This window comes from Mesoplodon bidens (genome assembly GCF_964165515.1).
Source record: "Mesoplodon bidens genome assembly, chromosome: X".
Taxonomy (NCBI): domain Eukaryota; kingdom Metazoa; phylum Chordata; class Mammalia; order Artiodactyla; family Ziphiidae; genus Mesoplodon; species Mesoplodon bidens.
The window spans coordinates 26659195-26680303 of NC_138163.1; the positions used below are offsets into that span (position 1 = coordinate 26659195).

The 21109-nt window shown below is 39.1% G+C and overlaps 1 protein-coding gene across 8 annotated transcripts in view; it reads left to right on the top strand.

Moving 5' to 3' along the window:
* MBNL3 (muscleblind like splicing regulator 3) overlaps nt 1-21109 on the top strand; it is a 117426-nt gene that overhangs the window by 25277 nt on the left and 71040 nt on the right. The window contains exon 1 of one of the 8 annotated variants that reach the window (XM_081223189.1): nt 5585-5626. The exons of 6 other annotated variants lie outside the window; for them this stretch is intronic. The gene's annotated coding sequence lies outside the window, so the exon portion shown is untranslated. Of the gene's footprint in view, nt 1-5584; nt 5627-21109 lie in introns of those variants that run through there. One more of the 8 variants, XM_081223186.1, reaches the window with a different exon arrangement.

Below are 21109 nucleotides of genomic sequence, written 5' to 3' on the forward strand. Positions count from 1 at the left end.
ACATTGTTGAATTCAGTTACCTAATTTTTTTTTTTTTTTTTTTTTTTTTGTGGTGCACGGCCTCTCACTGTTGTGGCCTCTCCCATTGCGGAGCACAGGCTCCGAACGCGCAGGCTCAGCGGCCACGGCTCACGGGCCTAGACACTCCGCGGCATGTGGGACCTTCCCAGTCCGGGGCATGAACCCGTGTCCCCTGCATCGGCAGGCGGACTCTCAACCACTGCGCCACCAGGGAAGCCCCAATTTTCTAATATTTTGTTGAGAATTTTTGTATCTGTGTTCATCAGGGAAATTGGCCTGTAATTTTCTTTCCTTGTGGCATTTTAAATTTTATTTATTTATTTATTTATTTATTTATTTATTTATTTATTTATTTATTTATTTATGGTTGCTTGGGGTCTGTGTTGCTGTGCATGGGCTTTCTCTAGTTGCGGCAAGCGGGGGCTACTCTTTGTTGCGGTGTGCGGGCTTCTCATTGCGGTGGCTTCTCTTGTTGTGGAACATGGGCTCTAGGCGCACAGGCTTCAGTAGTTGTGGCACGTGGGCTCTAGAGCACAGGTCTGCAGTAGTTGTGGTGCACGGGCTTAGTTGCTCCACGATATGTGGGATCTTCCTGGACCAGGGCTCAAACCCATGTCCCCTGCATTGGCAGGCGGATTCTTAACCACTGCTCCACCAGGGAAGTCTTGTTGTGGCATTTTTGACTGGTTTTGATATCAGGGTAATGCAGGCCTTGTAAAATGAGTTTGGAAGCGTTCCATTCTCTTCTAGTTTTTTGGAAGAGTTTGAGAAGGAATGATATTAATTCTTTGAATGTTTGGTAGAATTCACCAGTGAAGCCATCTGGTCCTGGACTTTTGTTTGTTGGGAGGCTTTTTTTGTTTTGTTTTGTTTTTTGCGGGACACGGGCCTCTCACTGTTGTGGCCTCTCTCGTTGTGGAGCACAGGCTCCGGACGCACAGGCTCAGCATCCATGGCTCACGGGCCCAGCCGCTCTGCGGTATGTGGGATCTTCCCAGACCAGGGCACGAACCCGTTTCCCCTGCATCGGCAGGCGGACTCTCAACCACTGCGCCACCAGGGAAGCCCTGTTGGGAGGCTTTTGATTACTGATTTGATCACCTTATTTGTTATTGGTCTGTTCTGCTTTTCTATTTCACCATGATTTGGACTTAGTAGGTAGTATATTTCTAGGAATTTATCCAGTATTTCTAGATTGTCCAATTTGTTAGCATATAATTCCTCATAGTAGTCTCATAATCCTTTGTATTTCTGTGACATCAGTTGTAATATCTACTCTTTTATTTCTGATTTTGAGTCCTCGTCCTTTTTTTTCTTGGTGAATAATTCTTTACTAAAGTACCCAGTTTTCCAATTAACTCTAGGCAAGTAGCTTACAGATATAAGTCACAGTCGTGTATAATATGAATGTGAAATAATGCCTCTAGCAACAGTAACTTCAGACATAGAGGATAGAACTCTTGTGTATACTTGCTTAAGAAATTTACTTTCCCAGAAAACTCCCTTCAAGTCTTACTAGAACTTTTGGCATTGATGTATTAAATTACTTGGTCCTTGAAATCAGGTTACCTTTGGTCCTCTTCCAACTTTTTTAGCCATAAAGCTTTTTTCCTCTATCCTTTTAGTAGTCTTATAAGTGCTCCTAATAAGGATTGGAGGCTTTGTACTGAGATTGAGAATCTGAATGTATTGGGCATAATACCAGTGATGAAGTCAGGTAAGGAAGCCCTCACTGGATGCTTACTAGATACAGTGATGAATCCCCTTACATGATCAAATCACTTAGACGCTATTTTGGTTTACCTCTCTGACAAATAGTCATACTTATGTGACTCACAAATTTGACTAGAGAGTTACTCGAGCTGTTCATAAGTATTTAAAGGATAAATAAACATTTTGTTATAGTTTCTGATGATTGTTTTCCTGTGTGTGTGTGTGTGTGTGTGTGTGTGTGTGTGTGTGTGTGTGTGTTGGTAAATAGTGAATGTTCAACGAAATCTTATCAGTGAGTAAATTGGCCCTGAAAATTGAATTGAGTTCAATTCAGTATGTACTTTGGGAGGAGCGTGGATACTTTCCAGCCACTGGGGTGCTGGTTAAAGTCCTGTAGCAGGAAGTTACAGGATGCCATTACAGCCAAAAGTTGCTATCTAAATTTAACTCCTGGCATGAGCTTGTTCTGTAGCAAAATCTAACTGAAAAAAAGAAATTCTTGCTGAAGTTTCAACTACATTTTTAAAAGGAATTTACCTTGCACAGAGTAAGACTGAAAAACATTTGAGTCACTTTGTAAAATAGGAATACAGTTATGTGTTCTTAATGATGGGGGTCATTGATAAATGTGTAATTAGCAAAATGAAAGCAAGAAGCTGCACTTTTCAGTTTGTTTTTTTACCCACTTTTCATGGCAGCCTGACTTGAATCACTGCCTGTCCTGTCCTCACAGAGCCTGTGAACTAGAGCAACACTCTGACGTCCACCCACTTCTCTCTCATCTTTTGTTCTTCCAGAGTATGTCAGATGTGTAAACTTTGCTCTGATTGTGTATTGTGGGCTCCTTAAATAAAACAATTTTGCAATGGCAGATCATTGTTACCATACTACATTTATGGCCACTAAGTTTCTACTCTGCTTAAAATCTTTGAGAGCGGCTCCTATTTCTATAATAAACATTACAGTCCTTGAGCCATTTTCAAGGATCTTCAGAAACAACCCACACATGATTTCTCTTCCACAGTATGAACCTGCCATTCTAGCCCGCCCATGTCTGCTCACCATCCTACAAATACCTGATACCTAATCTTCTCATCTCATCCTCATTCGTGCTGTTCCTCTTTCCAGGAAGTCTCTCTGCCCCTCCACCCTCACCTAGGTCCTTCTCATTCTTTTTTTTTTTGCGGTAGGTGGGCCTCTCACTGTTGTGGCCTCTCCCCTTGCGGAGCACAGGCTCCGGACGCGCAGGCTCAGCAGCCATGGCTCACGGGCCCAGCCTCTCTGCGGCATGTGGGATCTTCCCAGACTGGGGCACGAACCCGTGTCCCCTGCATCGGCAGGCGGACTCTCAACCACTGCGCCACCAGGGAAGCCCCCTTCTCATTCTTTAAGGCCCAGCTCCACTTTCTTCTCTTGGAAAACTCCCTTGACAACTTCAGGCCTGAGTGACATCCTCTTCTCAGAACTCTCATCACATTTGTTGTTAATGTTACTGAATTTTGCTCTTAATTGTCTACATCATTTGCTTTTATTTCATATTACGTTGTTCTTGTCTCCCCAACTCAAAAGAGGTTTCTTGAGTACACAGGCAGTGTTTTAAAGCTCATCTGGTTCCCCAGAAACATGTGACACAAGTCTGTGCATATTGTTGGTGGACACAATAAATGTTTGTTGATTAACTGACACTTTCCCACATGAACATTTTCTTATTTATTTATTGAGATATAGTTGATTTACGATATTATAAAAGTTTCAGATATACAAGTGATTCACAATTTTTAAAAGATTATACTCCATTTATAGGTATTATAAAATATTGGCTATATTCCCTGTTCTGTACAATATATCCTTGTAGCTTATTTTATACATAATAGTTTGTACTTCTTAATCCCCTACCCTTATCTTGCCCCTCCCCCCTTTCCTCTCCCCACTGGCAACCACTTGTTTGTTCTATATATCTGTGAGTCTATTTCTTTTTTGATACATTCACTAGTGTGTTTTATTTTTTAAATTCCACATATAAGTGATAACATACAGTATTTATCTTTCTCTGACTTAATTCAGCAAGCATAGTACCCTTTCAGTCCCTCCATGTTGTTGCAAATGGCAACATTTCATTCTTTTTTATGGCTGAGTAGTATTCCATTGTATATTGTATACTATATCTTCTTTATCCATTCATCTGTTGATGGACACTTAGGTTGCTTCCATATCTTGGCTATTATAAATAAATAATCTGAACATTGAGGTGCATGTATCTTTTCAAATTAGTGTTTTCAGTTCTTGGGATATATGCCCAGGAGTGGGATTGCTGAATCATATGGTAGTTCTATTTTTAGTTTTTTGAGGAACCTTTGTACTGTTCTCCATAGTGTCCGTACCAATTTATATTCCCATTAACAGTGTACAAGCATTCCCTTTTCTCCACATCCTCACCAATATTTGTTATTCCACATGAACATTTTTCAAGACCTCATTGGCTTGAATTTTAGGGAATCATAATAGGTATTTGTTAAATGGATAAAATGAATGATGGATATGATTTTTTATTTATTTTCACCATCCCCCCCATCCCCATTTGTGGCCAACCAATTGAATGTGTGATTCTCAGGACAGGGATTTAATCTTGCTCAACTTTGCATCCCCAGCACCTAGATCAGTGCCTAGGTCATATTAGATGCCGAATAAATATTTGTTGAATGAATCTTCAGCAAAATCACCCTGCATATATTAAATGCAGTGTCTTGTGACATTTTGTATTTCTCTCATCTCAAATGCTTGAGCATTATAGGACTTAAATGGCCAAATATGTTAAGTTCCTACTGTCTTCAATTTTAAATCCAGTTTTTTGGTGATCTTTTAATGGCTCTGGGATTTCTGTCCCATGGACATAAGCAAGCAATTAACCAGTGTTGTTTGATAACAACTGTGTGCAGAATCCAGGCTTTAGGTTGTTTTTATATTAAATTGGATTAGTTTAAAATATTTAAATGGCATTTATTAGCAAGTTCTCATAGTTTCATATATTATTTTAAAAGGATATATCTTTTTTTTAAAAAAAACGATGAACTCCTCTGACTAACAAAACCAATCACATTTGTTGCTAGAGCTATGTTTGAAAGAGACAGTGTAGCACCTGTTTTTTTTTTCTTTTTCTGACCATATATATGCACTGAGGTGGGTCTTTTAATTGCTTTATGAAACAGAATAACTTGATTTACGTGCTTTTTGTAAAAGATAAATTTGTTACCCTGGGAATATTGTGAAAAAAATTCAATGAAACTTAAAAGAAAAGCTTAATGAAAAAGTTCTGCACATAGGTGAAATGTCCTTATTTTCACACTTATTTTTTTCAGACATAAAACTCAGTTTTCTATAGGATGCTTGTGAAATCATGGCTTCCATCTGCAGTGCTGAGTACCTCTCATATGCCTTAAAGAACTGGATTGGTGGACCACTAAGCTAAACATGTGAGGGAAATAGAACTTGAAGCAAATTAGAAAACTTGAAAGCTTTTAAGCCTTGTCAGCCTGCCAATTCAAGCAGCATGTAGCAGGCGTGTCATATATTCATAGAGCCAAAATAAATGGCCACAAGGAATTCCTTGTGGTAATACAGATGTAAGGAAAGCTTAAAATGGAAAGAAAGAAAACGTTGTTTTCATTGTTTATTCCAGAGGTCGATAAATACATTTAAAGAAATGCCTCTTCAGATATTGCTTTAGGTGCCAAAGAGCATCTTTGTGATCTTCTGGACCAGGCACTGGCAATGTTTCTGTTATGTGCTGGCTTGTGAAGGGAAGGCAAAAGAAAGGAGGAGACAAGGAAAGTGTAAGAAAAAGTGGGACAAAAGTAACTGCTGGCAGTGGCCTTGCAAGCCACTCTGGAACAAGGTACTATTTCCATTATATCAGTAGAAAATATTTATTTATTTTGTTTTACCATCAAGAACAATTCCATGAGAAAATGTGTGAATCCTTAAAAATATAGATAATCTACTTAATAATAAATCTAGTGTGTATGTAATTTTAAAGTAAAAACTTTTTTTAAATTGAAGTATAGCTGATTTACAATGTTGTGTTTGTTTCTGGTGTACAGCAAGGTGATTCAGGTGTGTGTATATATATATTCTTTTCCACTATAGCTTACTATAAGATATTAGATATAGTTCCCTATGCTATACAGTAGGACCTTGTGTTTATCTGTTTTATATATAGTAGTTTGTATCTGCTAACCCCAAACTCCTAATTTCTCTCTCCCCCTCCCTTTCCCCTTTGGTAACCATAAGTTTGTTTTCTGTGTCTGTGAGTCTGGTTCTGTTTTGTAAATAAGAAGTTCATTTGTATCATATTTTAGATTCCACATATAAGTGATATCATATGATATTTGTCTTCCTCTGTCTGACATTTCACTTAATATGCTATTCCCTGTGTCCATCCATGTTGCTGCAAATGGGCATATTTCATTCTTTTTTATGGCTCAGTAGTATTACATTTTATATATATATATATATATATATATATATATATATACACACACACACACACACACATATATACATACACACCACATTTTCTTTGTCCAGTCATCAGTTGATGGGCACTTGGATTGTTTCCATGTCTTGGCTATTGCAAATGGTGCTGCAATGAGACTGTCTTCTCGCCATTGTATATTCTTGCCTCCTTTGTCAAAAATTAATTGACTGTAGGTGTGTCGGTTTATTTCTGGGCTCTATTCTGTTCCATTGATCCATATGTCTGTTTTTTGTGTCAGTATCTTGCTTTTTGATTACTGTAGCTTTATAGTATAGCCTAAAGTCAGGGAAAATGATGCCTCCTGCTTTGTTCTTTTTCCTCAGGATTGCTTTGGCAATTTAGGGTCTTTTATGGTTCCATATGAATTTTAGGACTATTTGTTCCAGTTCTGTGAAAAATGTCATGGATATTTTGATAGGGATCACATTAAATCTGTAGATTTCTTTGGGTAGTATGGTCATTCTAACAAGATTAATTCTTCCAGTCCAAGAGCATGGGATATCTTTCTGTTTCTTTAAATCATCTTCAATTCCCTTTATCAATGTTTTATAGTTCTCAGCATATAAGTCTTTTTTTTTTTTTTTTTTTTTTGCTGTACGTGGGCCTCTCACTGCTGTGGCCTCTCCCGTTGCAGAGCACAGGCTCCAGATGCGCAGACTCAGTGGCCATGGCTCACAGGCCCAGCCGCTCTGCGGCATGTGGAATCTTCCCGGACTGGGGCACGAACCCATGTCCCCTGCATCAGCAGGTGGACTCTCAACCACTGTGCCACCAGGGAAGCCCAGCATATAAGTCTTTTAACTTCCTTGGTCAGGTTTATTCCTAAGTATTTTTAAATGTGATTTTTAAAAGGGATTGTTTTTTTGAAGTAAAAATGTTTTTTTATTTTCCTTATGTTATATCTAATATAGAATTTTTATAAAGGAGCATTAATTAAAATTCAAAAATAACTCTTTTACTTTCAAGGAAAAATATGTACTTTGGGGATGTTTCTTGTTTCTTCCTGTGGCTCAAATTGAAATCTCCTTCACCCCACTCCCAGTTCAGTTTCATCATACTGATTCTTGGGCAAAAACATTCCAAAAATTAGCCTACTGTCCAAAGGTATAGAAAGAAGTCATTTGGTTATCTCATATTTTTACTCTAAATCCAAGATAAGATCTTGCTGTTACCAAAAGAGCAGGAATTAAACCATTCTTTATCGAAACTGAGTGCTCTATATATCAAGAATCGCAGGTACTAACATTTCAATTTGAAAGCTAGAATTATGAGAAAATACTCAGCTTTACAGATCTGATAGATATGAATCTGACAGAGGTGGCCAAAGCTCAGCCAGCCTAGAGGATGCTCAACTGACAAAAATCCTTGCTTGGAAGGGTTAAGTTACCATTTAATCTTTGACCTTTCGAAGTAAGAATCCTGAGAAATGCTGTCATGCTCTAACTTCCAATGAGAAGATAGAGTCAGCAAAACTAAGTAAAACATGATCTCTACTTTTATGGAATTTACAGTCTGATAAGGGAGAAAACTTAAGGGCCTATAATAAGAATGTGATCCGTGCCATAAGGGAGACACAGTATCATGACATGACTAAGAAGGTGGGCTCTGGTTGCAGACTGCCTGGGTTTGAACCATGGCTTGAGGGTAGCTACATGAAGTTGTGCAAGACTTAACCCATCTCCACCTCTGTTTCCCCATCTGTAAAATGGGAACAGTAGTACTCTCTTCAAGAGGAATCCGGAGAGTAGTAAGACTTGGTGTGAGTAATTTCTGGGGTGTTTCTTTTAGTGACTCATTTCTATGCAATAATGTTTGAGTGTGTGTTTAAGAGTATTGTTAAGTTAGAGTGCTTGGTGTACCATTCATGGGAGAATGAGAGACCTGTGTTGGAATCAGAATACCTACAGTCTGCTTCCACCCCTTCATAAACTCTCATAATCATTTCTCTTTGCTGTGCCTTTGGTTTCTTCTCTATTTAAATGAGCATAGGAAGTTCTACGACAGCAGGGACCTTATCAGTCTTGTTCCACATCTAGAACAGTGCTTGGCACATAGTGGATGTGGATAAATGTTGGTGCAGCACAACTCAGGAATATTATGAAGATGGCACCGCAACAGGCATGAACGTAATTTTGAGAAGGAATCATAAGTACTATGCAAAATTGTTTAAGATTCCCAATAGAGATAAGAGATAAGAAATGATCACTGCTACCTTTCTCTGCCAGGATCTAAGCACGAGATTTAGAGTCTGAGGATCTTGCCTGGAGCCATGGCTCTACCACTTAAGGCTTTATAACTTCAGATAAGTAATTTAGCTTCCTTGAGCTTCATTTCCTTCATTGGTCTTTTTGGGTTATCACCCATGCTTTAGAGTATCTTTTAGAGCTCCAAAGATCAATGAAATAAAAACACTTGCAAGCTGCAAGTACCATACAAGTACAAATGTACTAAGAAACAGTAACCTTTCATGTTCTACATTAGAGGACTATAAATCATGAAAAGCAAACTCGTATTCCTATTACTCAAGTCTAAAGTAGTGAAGATAAAGTTGTATTGTCCCCCAAACAAAGTTGATCTTTAAAATGGACCCCTCCCCGTCTTTCATACAGAGCCAAGCAGTGCGGCAGGATGGAACCTCTCCACTGTCACACCAGCTCTTTTTAGTTGTTGCACCTAGCTTCTTCTGTGCCAGCTCCAAAAATAGTTCCAGTTTGAAGGAAGACATGCAGATATGCACTGGCTAGAACTGTTTTGAGGAACTGGCCAGGGTCCCATCAGAGTTTACCGGTCAATTTTAAAAATGAAGAACATTCCTTCTCCCATTCCCCCTGTCTTACATAAAATGCATGGCCAGAGTTCAATTCCTTTTTGTATTTTTTCGTCTGTAAAAGTTTAAAATTCAAATTTATTATTTATTATTTGTTTCTATACTTGATAGACCTCTGTAGAAAAATCTTTCTCCAGACCCTCATTCACTGTTTATGTTCTGAGGAAAAAACCCATTATATATATATATATTTTTTCATTATTTTTCTTTCAAATGTGTTCAGGCAGCCCATGTAATTTAGTTATAGGACTAAATTTGAATATATCTTTAAATATAAACTTACAAACTCACAGAACATACTCTTTTTAGAGTACTTTCTATAATATAAGTGTAGAAATGAATTTACTCTTGAAATTCAACTTCGGAACACTACTTAGAAGAGTGTGTGTCTAAGAAGAATCTAAGAAAGAAAAGATTGGGGGTAGCCAATTCTATCACGTTACGAAGCTTTTTTTTTTTGGATGTCATGTCTCTTTAGACTTAAAAAAACAGCTTTATTGATATATAATTCACATATTATCCAATTCACTCATTTAAAGTATACAATTTAGTGAATGGGCTTTGGTATATTCAAAAAATTGTGCAACCATCACCACTGTCTAATTCCAGAATATTTTCATCACCCCCAAGGAGACCCCATACACATTCAGCAGTTGCTCCTCTCTCTCCCCTTCCCCAAGCCCTCACAACCACTAATTTGCTTTCTGACTCTATGGATTTACCTATTCTGGATATTTAATATAAGTGGAAGCATACAATATGTGGCCGCTGTGACTGGCTTCTTCCACTTAGCATCATTTTTGGGGGGTTCATTTGTGTTGTGGCATGTGTCAGTACTTTATTCCTTTTTATGGTAGAATAATATTTCATTGCATTGATGTATCACATTTTGTGTATCCACTCATCCGCTGATGGACACTTGGATTATTTCTACCTCTTGGCGATTGTGAATAGTGCTGCTATGAACATGAGCGTACACATATGTCTTTGAGATCCTGCTTTCAATTTTTGGGGGTATATTCCTAGGCATGGAACTGCTAGGTTATATGGTAACTGCTTAACATTATGAGGAACTGTTACACTGCCGCAGCAACTGCACTATTTTACATTCCCACCAGCAATGTACAATAGTTTCAATTTCTCCAATTTTTCTTTTTTCTTTTTTTTTTTTTTTTGCGGTATGTGGGCCTCTCACAGTTGTGGCCTCTCCCGTTGCGGAGCACAGGCTCCGGACGCGCAGGCTCAGCGGCCATGGCTTACGGGCCCAGCCGCTCCGCGGCATGTGGGATCCTCCCCGGCCGGGGCACAAACCCGTGTCCCCTGCATCGGCAGGCGGACGGACTCTCAACCACTGCACCACCTGGAAAGCCCCTCCAAATTTTCTTTTTTATTGTAGCCATCCTAATGGGTGTGAAGTGGTATCACATTGTGATTTTCATTTGTATTTCCCCCATCTGGCTGTTTAAAATAGATATATATTTTAAATATTTTTAGAGGTCATTCACCTGACAAACTTAATCCTCTAGAACGTGGTCCTGAATGGAACATATTGCAAAAGGGTTTCCAAACCAGTAAGAGTAGTCACAGACCTTCTGCATGAAAGCCCTGCACTTTGCCCACAGGCCCCTCATACAGTGAGTAACTAACTCTTATTCAATGCTCACGATTGGCTATTATGTATTCCAGAAAGGAGCTGGACAATCCACGGTGGCAGATATTGTGGCAGGAAGGGAAGTGACAGTAGAAGTGACAATTAACAATCTGCCACAGAAAGAGAACTATAATACTTTCCAGGGCATTTTATGACCCCAAGTCTTCAACCAGAGCCCAAATTATGTTCAGTATTTTTTAAGAAGGCAAAGCTACATATAAAACATTTTAGAAATATTTCCATGAAGAATGACTTAGAGAAACACGTTTTGCTCTTAAATGGATAAGCCTGCATGAATTTCCTATATACTTAGTTTCCTAATGGTATCTGAAAAATTAGGTGATATTGAGTTTCATCTTGAATGTGGAAAGAATAAAGCAAAAATTCAGATTCTGTAAAATTATTGAAGAAACTGTTCAAAAAAGTAAATGAAATGTTTTCAAGAACTTTAATTCTACTTTTTTGATGAAGTTTACAATTAGTTGATTTGTCTGATACTCAGAGCTTACTTTTGCTTTAGAAAATCCCTCTTATTGTGCTATGTGTTCATGGCATAATGCCAGTAAATTAACATTTAATCGATCTTCTCAGCTGAGTTCCTAGAAATTATTGCTGGTCGACACTGGTTTAAAGTAGAAACCCTAAAGCTGCACAGTGTTTAATGTATGACCGGTGTATGAACAGCGCTTTCGGTCTCACTTATTTGTCCATGCTGAAACCTCCTACTGAGTTGTTCCAATATCCCTTCATAAAGACTAAGAACTAATAGAGCATACACAGAAAAAAAAAATCCAGCATCTTTTCAAAGGATTTTTAAAAAATCTTTATTGGAGTATAATTGTTTTACAATGGTGTGTTAGTTTCTGCTTTATAACAAAGTGAATCAGTTATACATATACATATGTTCCCATATCTCCTCCCTCTTGCGTCTCCCTCCCTCCCACCCTCCCTATCCCACCCATCCAGGTGGTCAAAAAGCACCGAGCTGATCTCCCTGTGCTATGCGGCTGCTTCCCACTAGCTATCTATTTTACATTTGGTAGTGTATATATGTCCATGCCACTCTCTCACTTTGTCACAGCTTACCCTTCCCCCTCCCCATATCCTCAAGTCCATTCTCTAGTAGGTCTGTGCCTTTATTCCCCTCTTACCCCTAAGTACTTCATGACATTGTTTTCTCTTATATTCCATATATATGTGTTAGCATATGGTATTTCTCTTTCTCTTTCTGACTTCCTTCACTCTGTATCACAAACTCTAGGTCCATCCACCTCACTGCAGATAACTCAATTTTGTTTCTTTCTATGGCTGAGTAATATTCCATTGTATATATGTGCCACATCTTCTTTATCCATTCATCCGATGATGGACACTTAGGTTGCTTCCATCTCCTGGCTATTGTAAATAGAGCTACAATGAACATTTTGGTACATAACTCTTTTTGAATTATGGTTTTCTCAGGGTATATGCCCAGTAGTGGGATTGCTGGGTCATATGGTAGTTCTATTTGTAGTTTTTTAAGGAACCTCCATACTGTTCTCCATAGTGGCTGTACCAATTCACATTCCCACCAACAGTGCAAGAGTGTTCCCTTTTCTTCACACCCTCTCCAGGAATTATGGTTTGTAGATTTTTTGAATCATGGCCATTCTGACCGGTGTGAGATGATATCTCATTGTAGTTTTGATTTGCATTTCTCTAATGATTAATGATGTTGAGCATTCTTTCATGTGTTTGTTGGCAAACTGTATATCTTCTTTGGAGCAATGTCTGTTTAGGTCTTCTGCCCATTTTTGGATTGGGTTGTTTGTTTTTTTTGTTATTGAGCTGCATGAGCTGCTTGTAAATTTTGGAGATTAATCCTTTGTCAGTTGCTTCATTTGCAAATATTTTCACCCATTCTGAGGGTTGTCTTTTGGTCTTGTTTATGGTTTCCTTTGCTGTGCAAAAGCTTTGAAGTTTCATTAGGTCCCATTTGTTGTATTTTTGTTTTTATTTCCATTTCTCTGGAAGGTGGGTCCAAAAGGATCTTGCTGTGATTTATGTCATAGAGTGTTCTGCCTATGTTTTCCTCTAAGAGTTTGATAGTTTCTGGCCTTACATTTAGGTCTTTAATCCATTTTGAGCTTATTTTTGTGTATGGTGTTAAAGAGTGTTCTAATCTCATACTTTTACATGTACCCGTCCAGTTTTCCCAGCACCACTTATTGAAGAGGCTGTCTTTCTCCACTGTACATTCCTGCCTCCTTTATCACAGATAAGGTGACCATATGTGCGTGGGTTTATCTCTGGGCTTTCTATCCTGTTCCATTGATCTATCTTTCTGTTTTTGTGCCAGTACCATACTGTTTTGATTATTGTAGCTTTGTAGTATAGTCCGAAGTCAGGGAGCCTGATTCCTCCAGCTCCGTTGCTCGTTCTCAAGATTGCTTTGGCTATTCGGGGTCTTTTGTGTTTCCATACAAATTGTGAAATTTTTTGTTCTTGTTCTGTGAAAAATGCCAGTGGTAGTTTGACAGGGATTGCACTGAATCTGTAGATTGCTTTGGGTAGTAGAGTCATTTTCACAATGTTGATTTTTCCAATCCAGGAACATGGTACATCTCTCCATCTATTTGTATCATCTTTAATTTCTTTCATCAGTGTCTTATAATTTTCTGCATACAGGTCTTTTGTCTCCTTAGGTAGGTTTATTCCTAGATATTTTATTCTTTTTGTTGCAGTGGTAAATGGGAGTGTTTTCCTGATTTCACTTTCAGATTTTTCATCATTACTGTATAGGAATGCAAGAGATTTCTCTGCATTTATTTTGTATCCTGCTACTTTACCAAATTCATTGATTAGCTCTAGTAGTTTTCTGGTAGCATCTTTAGGATTCTCTATGTGTAGTATCATGTCATCTGCAAACAGTGACAGCTTTACTTTGTTTCCGATTTGGCTTCCTTTTATTTCCCTTTCTTCTCTGATTGCTGTGGCTAAAACTTCCAAAACTATGTTGAATAAGAGTGGTGAGAGTGGGCAACCTTGTCTTTTTCCTGATCTTAGTGGAAAAGCTTTCAGTTTTTCACCATTGAGGACGAAGTTGGCTGTGGGTTTGTCATATATGGCCTTTATTATGTTGGGGAAAGTTCCCTCTATGCCTACTTTCTGCAGGGTTTTTATCATAAATGGGTGTTGAATTTTGTTGAAAGCTTTCTCTGCATCTATTGTGATGACCATATGGTTTTTCTCCTTCAATTTGTTAATATGGTGTATCACGTTGATTGATTTGCATATATTGAAGAATCCTTGCATTCCTGGAATAAACCCCACTTGATCATGGTGTATGATCCTTTTAGTGTGCTGTTGGATTCTGTTTGCTAGTATTTTGTTGAGAACTTTTGCATCTGTGTTCATCAGTGATATTGGCCTGTAGTTTTCTTTCTTTGTGACATCCTTGTCTGGTTTTGCTATTAGGGTGATGATGGCCTCGTAGGATGAGTTTGGGAGTGTTCCTCCCTCTGCTATACTTTGGAAGAGTTTGAGAAGGATAGGTGTTAGCTCCTCTCTGAATGTTTGATAGAATTCGCCTGTGAAGCCATCTGGTCCTGGGATTTTGTTTGTTGGAAGATTTTTAATCACAGTTTCGATTTCAGTGCTTGTGATTGGTCTGTTCATACTTTCTGTTTCTTCCTGATTCAGTCTTGGCACAATGTGCATTTCTAAGAATTTGTCCATTTCTTCCAGGTTGTCCATTTTATTGGCATAGAGTTGCTTGTAGTAATCTCTCATGATGTTTTGTATTTCTGCAGTGTCAGTTGTTACTTCTCCTTTTTCATTTCTAATTCTGTTGATTTGAGTCTTCTCCCTTTTTTCCTTGATGAGACTAGCTAATGGTTTATCAATTTTGTTTATCTTCTCAAAGAAGCAGCTTTTAGTTTTATTGATCTTTGCTATCGTTTCCTTCATTTCTTCTTCTTTTATTTCTGATCTGTTCTTTATGATTTCTTTCCTTCTGCTAACTTTGGGGTTTTTTTTTCTCCTTCTTTCTCTAATTGCTTTAAATGCAAGGTTAGCTTGTTTATTCGAGAAGTTTCCTGTTTCTTAATGTAGGATTGCATTGCTATAAACTTCCCTCTTAGAACTGCTTTTGCTACATCCCATAGGTGTTGGGGTCGTCGTGTCTCCATTGTCATTTTTTTCTAGGTATTTTTTGATTTCCTCAGTGGTCACTTTGTTATTAAGTAGTGAATTGTTTAGCCTCCATGTGCTTGTATTTTTTACAGATCTGTTCCTGTAATTGATATCTAGTCTCATAGCACTGTGGTCAGAAAAGATACTTGATACAATTTTAATTTTCTTAAATTTCCCAAGGCTTGATTTGTGACCCAAGATATGATCTATCCTGGAGAATGTTCCATGAGCACTTGAGAAAAATGTGTATTCTTTTGTATTTGGATGGAATGTCCTATAAATATCAGTTAAGTCTCTCTTGTTTACTGTATCCTTTAAAGCTTGTGTTTCCTTATTTATTTTCATTTTGGATGATCTGTCCATTGGTGAAAGTGGGGTGTTAATGTCTCCTAGTATGAGTGTTTTACTGTTGATTTCCCTTTTTATGGCTGTTAGTATTTGCCTTATGTATTGTGGTGCTCCTATGTTGGGTGCATAAATATTTACAATTGTTATGTCTTCTTCTTGGATCTATCCCTTGATCATTATTTAGTGTCCTTCTTAGTCTCTTGTAATAGTCTTTCTTTTAAAGTATATTTTGTCTGATATGAGAATTGCTACTCCAGCTTTCTTTTGGATTCCATTTGCACGGAATATCTTTTTCCATCCCCTTACTTTCAGTCTGTATGTGTCTCTAGGTCTGAAGTGGGTCTCTTGTAGACAGCATATATATGGGTCTTGTTTTTCTATCCATTCAGCCAGTCTGTGTCTTTTGGTGGGAGCATTTAATCCATTTACATTTGAGTTAATTATCGATATGTATGTTCCTATTCCCCTTTTCTTAGTTGTTTTGGGTTTGTTATTATAGGTATTTTCCTTCTGTTTTGTTTCTTGCCTAGAGAAGTTCCTTTAGTATTTGTTGTAAAGCTGGTTTGTTGGTGCTGAACTCTCTCAGGTTTTGCTTGTCTGTAAAGGTTTTAATTTCTCCATCAAATCCGAATGAGATCCTTGCTGGGTAGAGTAATCTTGGTTGTAGGTTTCTTTCCTTCATCGCTTGAAATATGTCCTGCCAGTCCTTTCTGGCTTGCAGAGTTTCTGCTGAAAGATCAGCTGTTAACCTTATGGGGATTCCCTTGTGTGTTATTTGTTGTTTTTCCGTTGCTGCTTTTAATATGTTTTCTTTGTATTTAATTTTTGACAGTTTAATTAATATGTGTCTTGGCATGTTTCTCCTTGGATTTATCCTGTACAGGACTCTCTGTGCTTCCTGGACTTGATTAACTGTTTCCTTTCCCATATTAGGGAAGTTTTCAACTATAATCTCTTCAAATATCTTCTCAATCCCTTTCTTTTTCTCTTCTTCTGTGACCTCTATAATTCAAATGTTGGTGCGTTTAATGTTGTCCCAGAGGTCTCTGAGACTGTCCTCAGTTCTTTTCATTCTTTATTCTGCTCTGCATCAGTTATTTCCACTATTTTATCTTCCACCTCACTTATCCGTTCTTCTGCCTCAGTTATTCTGCTATTGATCACATCTAGAGTAATTTAAATTTCATTTATTGTGTTGTTCATCATTGCTTGTTTCATCTTTAGTTCTTCTAGGACCTTGTTAAACGTTTCTTGTATCTTCTCCATTCTATTTCCAAGATTTTGGATATCTTTACTGTCATTATTGTGAATTCCTTTTCAGGTAGACTGCCTATTTCCTCTTCATTTGTTAGGTCTGGTTGGTTTTTATCTTGATCCCTCATCTGCTGTGTTTTTCTGTCTTCTCATTTTGCTTATCTTACTGTGTTTGGGGTCTCCTTTTTGTGTGCTGCAGGTTCGTAGTTCCCGTTGCTTTTGGTGTCTGTCTCCACTGGCTAAAGTTGGTCCAGTGGGTTGTGTAGTCTTCCTGGTGGAGGGGACAAGTGCCTGTGTTCTGGTGTATGAGGCTGGATTTTGTCTTTCTGGTGGGCAGGTCCACGTCTGGTGGTGTGTTTTGGGGTGTCTGTGGACTTACTATGATTTTAGGCAGCCTCTCTGCTAATGGGTGCGGTTGTGTTCCTGTCTTGCTAGTTGTTTGGCATAGGGTGTCCAGCACTGGAGCTTGCTGGTCGCTGAGTGAAGCTGGGTGTTGGCGTTCAGATGGAGATCTCTCGGAGGTTTTCGCCATTTGATATTACGTGGAGATGGCAGGTCTCTTGTGGACCCGTGTCCTGAAGTTGCCTCTCCCACCTCAGAGGCACAGCACTGACTCCTGGCTGCAGCACCAAGACCCTTTCATCCACACAGCTCAGAATAAAAGGGAGAAAAAGTAGAAAGGAAGGAAGAAAGAAAAAAGAGAGGAAAGAAGGAAGAGAAGAAGGTAGGAAGGAAGAAAGAAAGGGGATAAAATAAAATAAAGTTCACAGGCGAATTCTATCAAACATTAGGGAAGAGCTAACACCTATCCTTCTCAAACTCTTCCAAAATATAGCAGAGGGAGGAGCACTCCCAAACTCATTCTACGAGGCCACCATCACCTTGATACCAAAACCAGGCAAGGATGTCACATGGAAAGAAAACTACAGGCCAATATCACTGATGAACATAGATGCAAAAATCTCAACAACATACTAGCAAACAGAATCCAACAGCACATTAAAAGGATCATACACCATGATCAAGTGGGATTTATTCCAGGAATGCAAGGTTTGTTCAATATACGCAAATTAATCAATGTGATACACCGTATTAACAAATTGAAGGAGAAAACCCAAACCCATATGATCATCTCAATAGATGCAGAGAAAGCTTTCGACAAAATTCAACACCCATTTATGATAAAAACCCTGCAGAAAGTAGGCATAGAGGGAACTTTCCCCAACATAATAAAGGCCATTTATGACAAACCCACAGCCAACATCATCCTCAATGGTGAAAAACTGAAACCATTTCCACTAAGATCAGGAACAAGACAAGGCTGCCCACTCTCACCACTCTTATTCAACTTAGTTTTGGAAGTTTTAGCCGCAGCAATCAGAGAAAAAAAGGAAATAAAAGGAATCCAAATTGGAAAAGAAGAAGTAAAGCTGTCACTGTTTGCAGATGATATGATACTATACATAGAGAATCCTAAAGATGCTACCAGAAAACTACTGGAGCTAATCAATGAAGTTGGTAAAGTAGCAGGATACAAAATAAATGCAGAGAAATCTCTGGCATTCCTGTACACTAATGATGAAAAATCTGAAAGTGAAATCAAGAAAACACTCCCATTTACCATTGCAACAAAAAGAATAAAATATCTAGGAATAAAACTACCTAAGGAGACAAAAGACCTGTATGCAGAAAATTATAAGACACTGATTAAATAAATTAAAGATGATACAAACAAATGGAGAGATATACCATGCTCCTGGATTGGAAGAAACAATATTGTGAATATGACTCTACTACCCAAAGCAATCTACAGATTCAATGCAATCCCCATCAAACTACCACTGGCATTCTTCACAGGACTAGAACAAAAAATTTCAAAATTTGTTTTGAAAAACAAAAGACCCCGAATAGCCAAAGCAATCTTGAGAACGAAACACGGAACAGGCTCCCTGACTTCAGACTATACTAACTACAAAGCTACAGTAATCAAGACAGTGTGGTACTGGCACAAAAACAGAAAGATAGATCAATGGAACAGGATAGAAAGCCCAGAGATAAACCCATGCACATATGGTCAACTTATCTTTGATAAAGGAGGCAGGAATGTACAGCGGAGAAAGGACAGCCTCTTCAATAAGTGGTGCTGGGAAAACTGGACAGGGACATGTAAAAGTATGAGATTAGATCATTCCCTAACACCATACACAAAAATAAGCTCAAAATGGATTAAAGACCTAAATGTAAGGCCAGACACTATCAAACTCTTAGAGGAAAACATAGGCAGAACACTCTATGACATAAATCACAGCAAGATCCTTTTGGACCCACCTCCTAGAGAAATGGAAATAAAAAAAAAACAACAAATGGGACCTAATGAAACTTCAAAGCTTTTGCACAGCAAAGGAAACCATAAACAAGACCAAAAGACAACCCTCAGAATGGGAGAAAATATTTGCAAATGAAGCAACTGACAAAGGATTAATCTCCAAAATGTATAAGCAGCTCATGCAGCTCAATAGCAAAAAAGCAAACAACCCAATCCAAAAATGGGCAGAAGACTTAAATAGGCATTTCTCCAAAGAAGATATACAGACTGCCAACAAACTCATGAAAGAATGCTCAATATCATTCATCATTAGAGAAATGCAAATCAAAACTACAATGAGGTATCATCTCACACCAGTCTGAATGGCCATCATCAAGAAATCTAGAAACAATAAATGCTGGAGAGGGTGTGGAGCAAAGGGAACACTCTTGCACTGCTGGTGGGAATGTGAATTGGCACAGCCACTATGGAGAACAGTATCAGGTTCCTTAAAACACTAAAAATAGAACTACCATATGACCCAGCAATCCCACTACTAGGCATATACCCTGAGAAAACCATAATTCAAAAAGAGACATGTACCAAAATGTTCATAGCAGCTCTATTCACAATAGCCCGGAGATGGAAACAGCCTAAGTGTCCATCATCGGATGAATGGATAAAGAAGATGTGGCACATATATACAATGGAATATGACTCAGCCATAAAAAGAAATGAAACTGAGCTATTTGTAGTGAGGTGGACAGACCTAGAGTCTGTCATACAGAGTGAAGTAAGTCAGAAAGAGAAAGACAAATACCGTATGCTAACACATATGTATGGAATTTAAGAAAAAAAATGTCATGAAGAACCTAGGGGTAAAACAGGAATAAAGACACAGAACTACTTGAGAATGGACTTGACCATATGGGGAGGGGGAAGGGTAAGCTGTGACAAAGCAAAAGAGAGGCATGGACATACACAGTACCAAACGTAAGCTCGATAGATAGTGGGAAGCAGCCGCATAGCACAGGGAGATCAGCTCTGTGCTTTGTGACCGCCTGGAGGGGTGGGATAGGGAGGTTGGGAGGGAGGGAGACGCAAGAGGGAAGGGATGGGGGAACAGGTGTATATGTATGACTGATTCACTTTGTTATAAAGCAGAAAGTAATAAATAAATATATAAATAAAGCTGCTATGAACAATGGTGCACAAAAAAATAAAATAATAAAATAAAGTAAGATAAAATAAAGTTATTAAAATAAAAAATAATTATTAAGAAAAAAATTAAAAAACAGACAGATAGAACCCTAGGACTAATTATGCAAGCAAAGCTATACAGACAAAATCTCACACATAAGCATATACATACACACTTAGAAAAAGAGGAAAAGGGGAAAAAATAATAAATCTTGCTCTCAAAGTCCACCTCCTCAATTTTGGATGATTCTTTGTCTATTCATGTATTCAACAGATGCTAGGTACATCAAGTTGATTGTGGAGCTTTAATCCGCTGCTCCTGAGGCTGCTGGTAGAGATTTCACTTTCTCTTATTTGTTCGCACAGCTCCCGGGGCTCAGCTTTGGATTTGGCCCTGCCTCTGCGTGTAGGTCTCCGGAGGGCGTCTGTTCTTCGCTCAGACAGGACGGGGTTAAAGGAGCCGCTGATTCGGGGACTCTGGCTCACTCAGGCCAGGGGGAGGGAGGGGCATGATGCGGAGCGAGACTGCGGCGGCAGAGGGCAGCATGATGTTGCACCAGGCTGAGGTTCGTCGTGCGTTCTCCTGGGGAAGTTGTCCCTGGATCCCGGGACCCTGGCAGTGGCAGGCTGCACAGGCTCCCCGGAAGGGAGGTGTGGATAGTGACCTGTGCTCGCACACAGGCTTCTTGGTGGCGGCCGCAGCGGCCTTAGCATCTTATATGCCTGTCTCTGGGGTCTGCGCTCTTAGCCGCCGCTCGCGGCCATCTCTGGAGCTCCTTTAAGCAGCGCTCTGAATCCTCTCTCCTCGCGCACCAGGAAACAAAGAGGGAAGAAAAAGTCTCTTGCCTCTTTGGCAGGTCCAGACTTTTCCCCGGACTCCCTCTCAGCTAGCCGTGGTGCACTAGCCCCTTCAGGCTGTGTTCACGCCGCCAACCCCAGCCCTCTCCCTGGGATCTGACCGAAGCCCGAGCCTCAGCTCTCAGCCCCCGCGCGCCCCGGTGGGTGAGCAGACAAGCCTCTCGGGCTGATGAGTGCCGGTCGGCACCGATCCTCTGTGCGGGAATCTCTCTGCTTTGCCCTCCG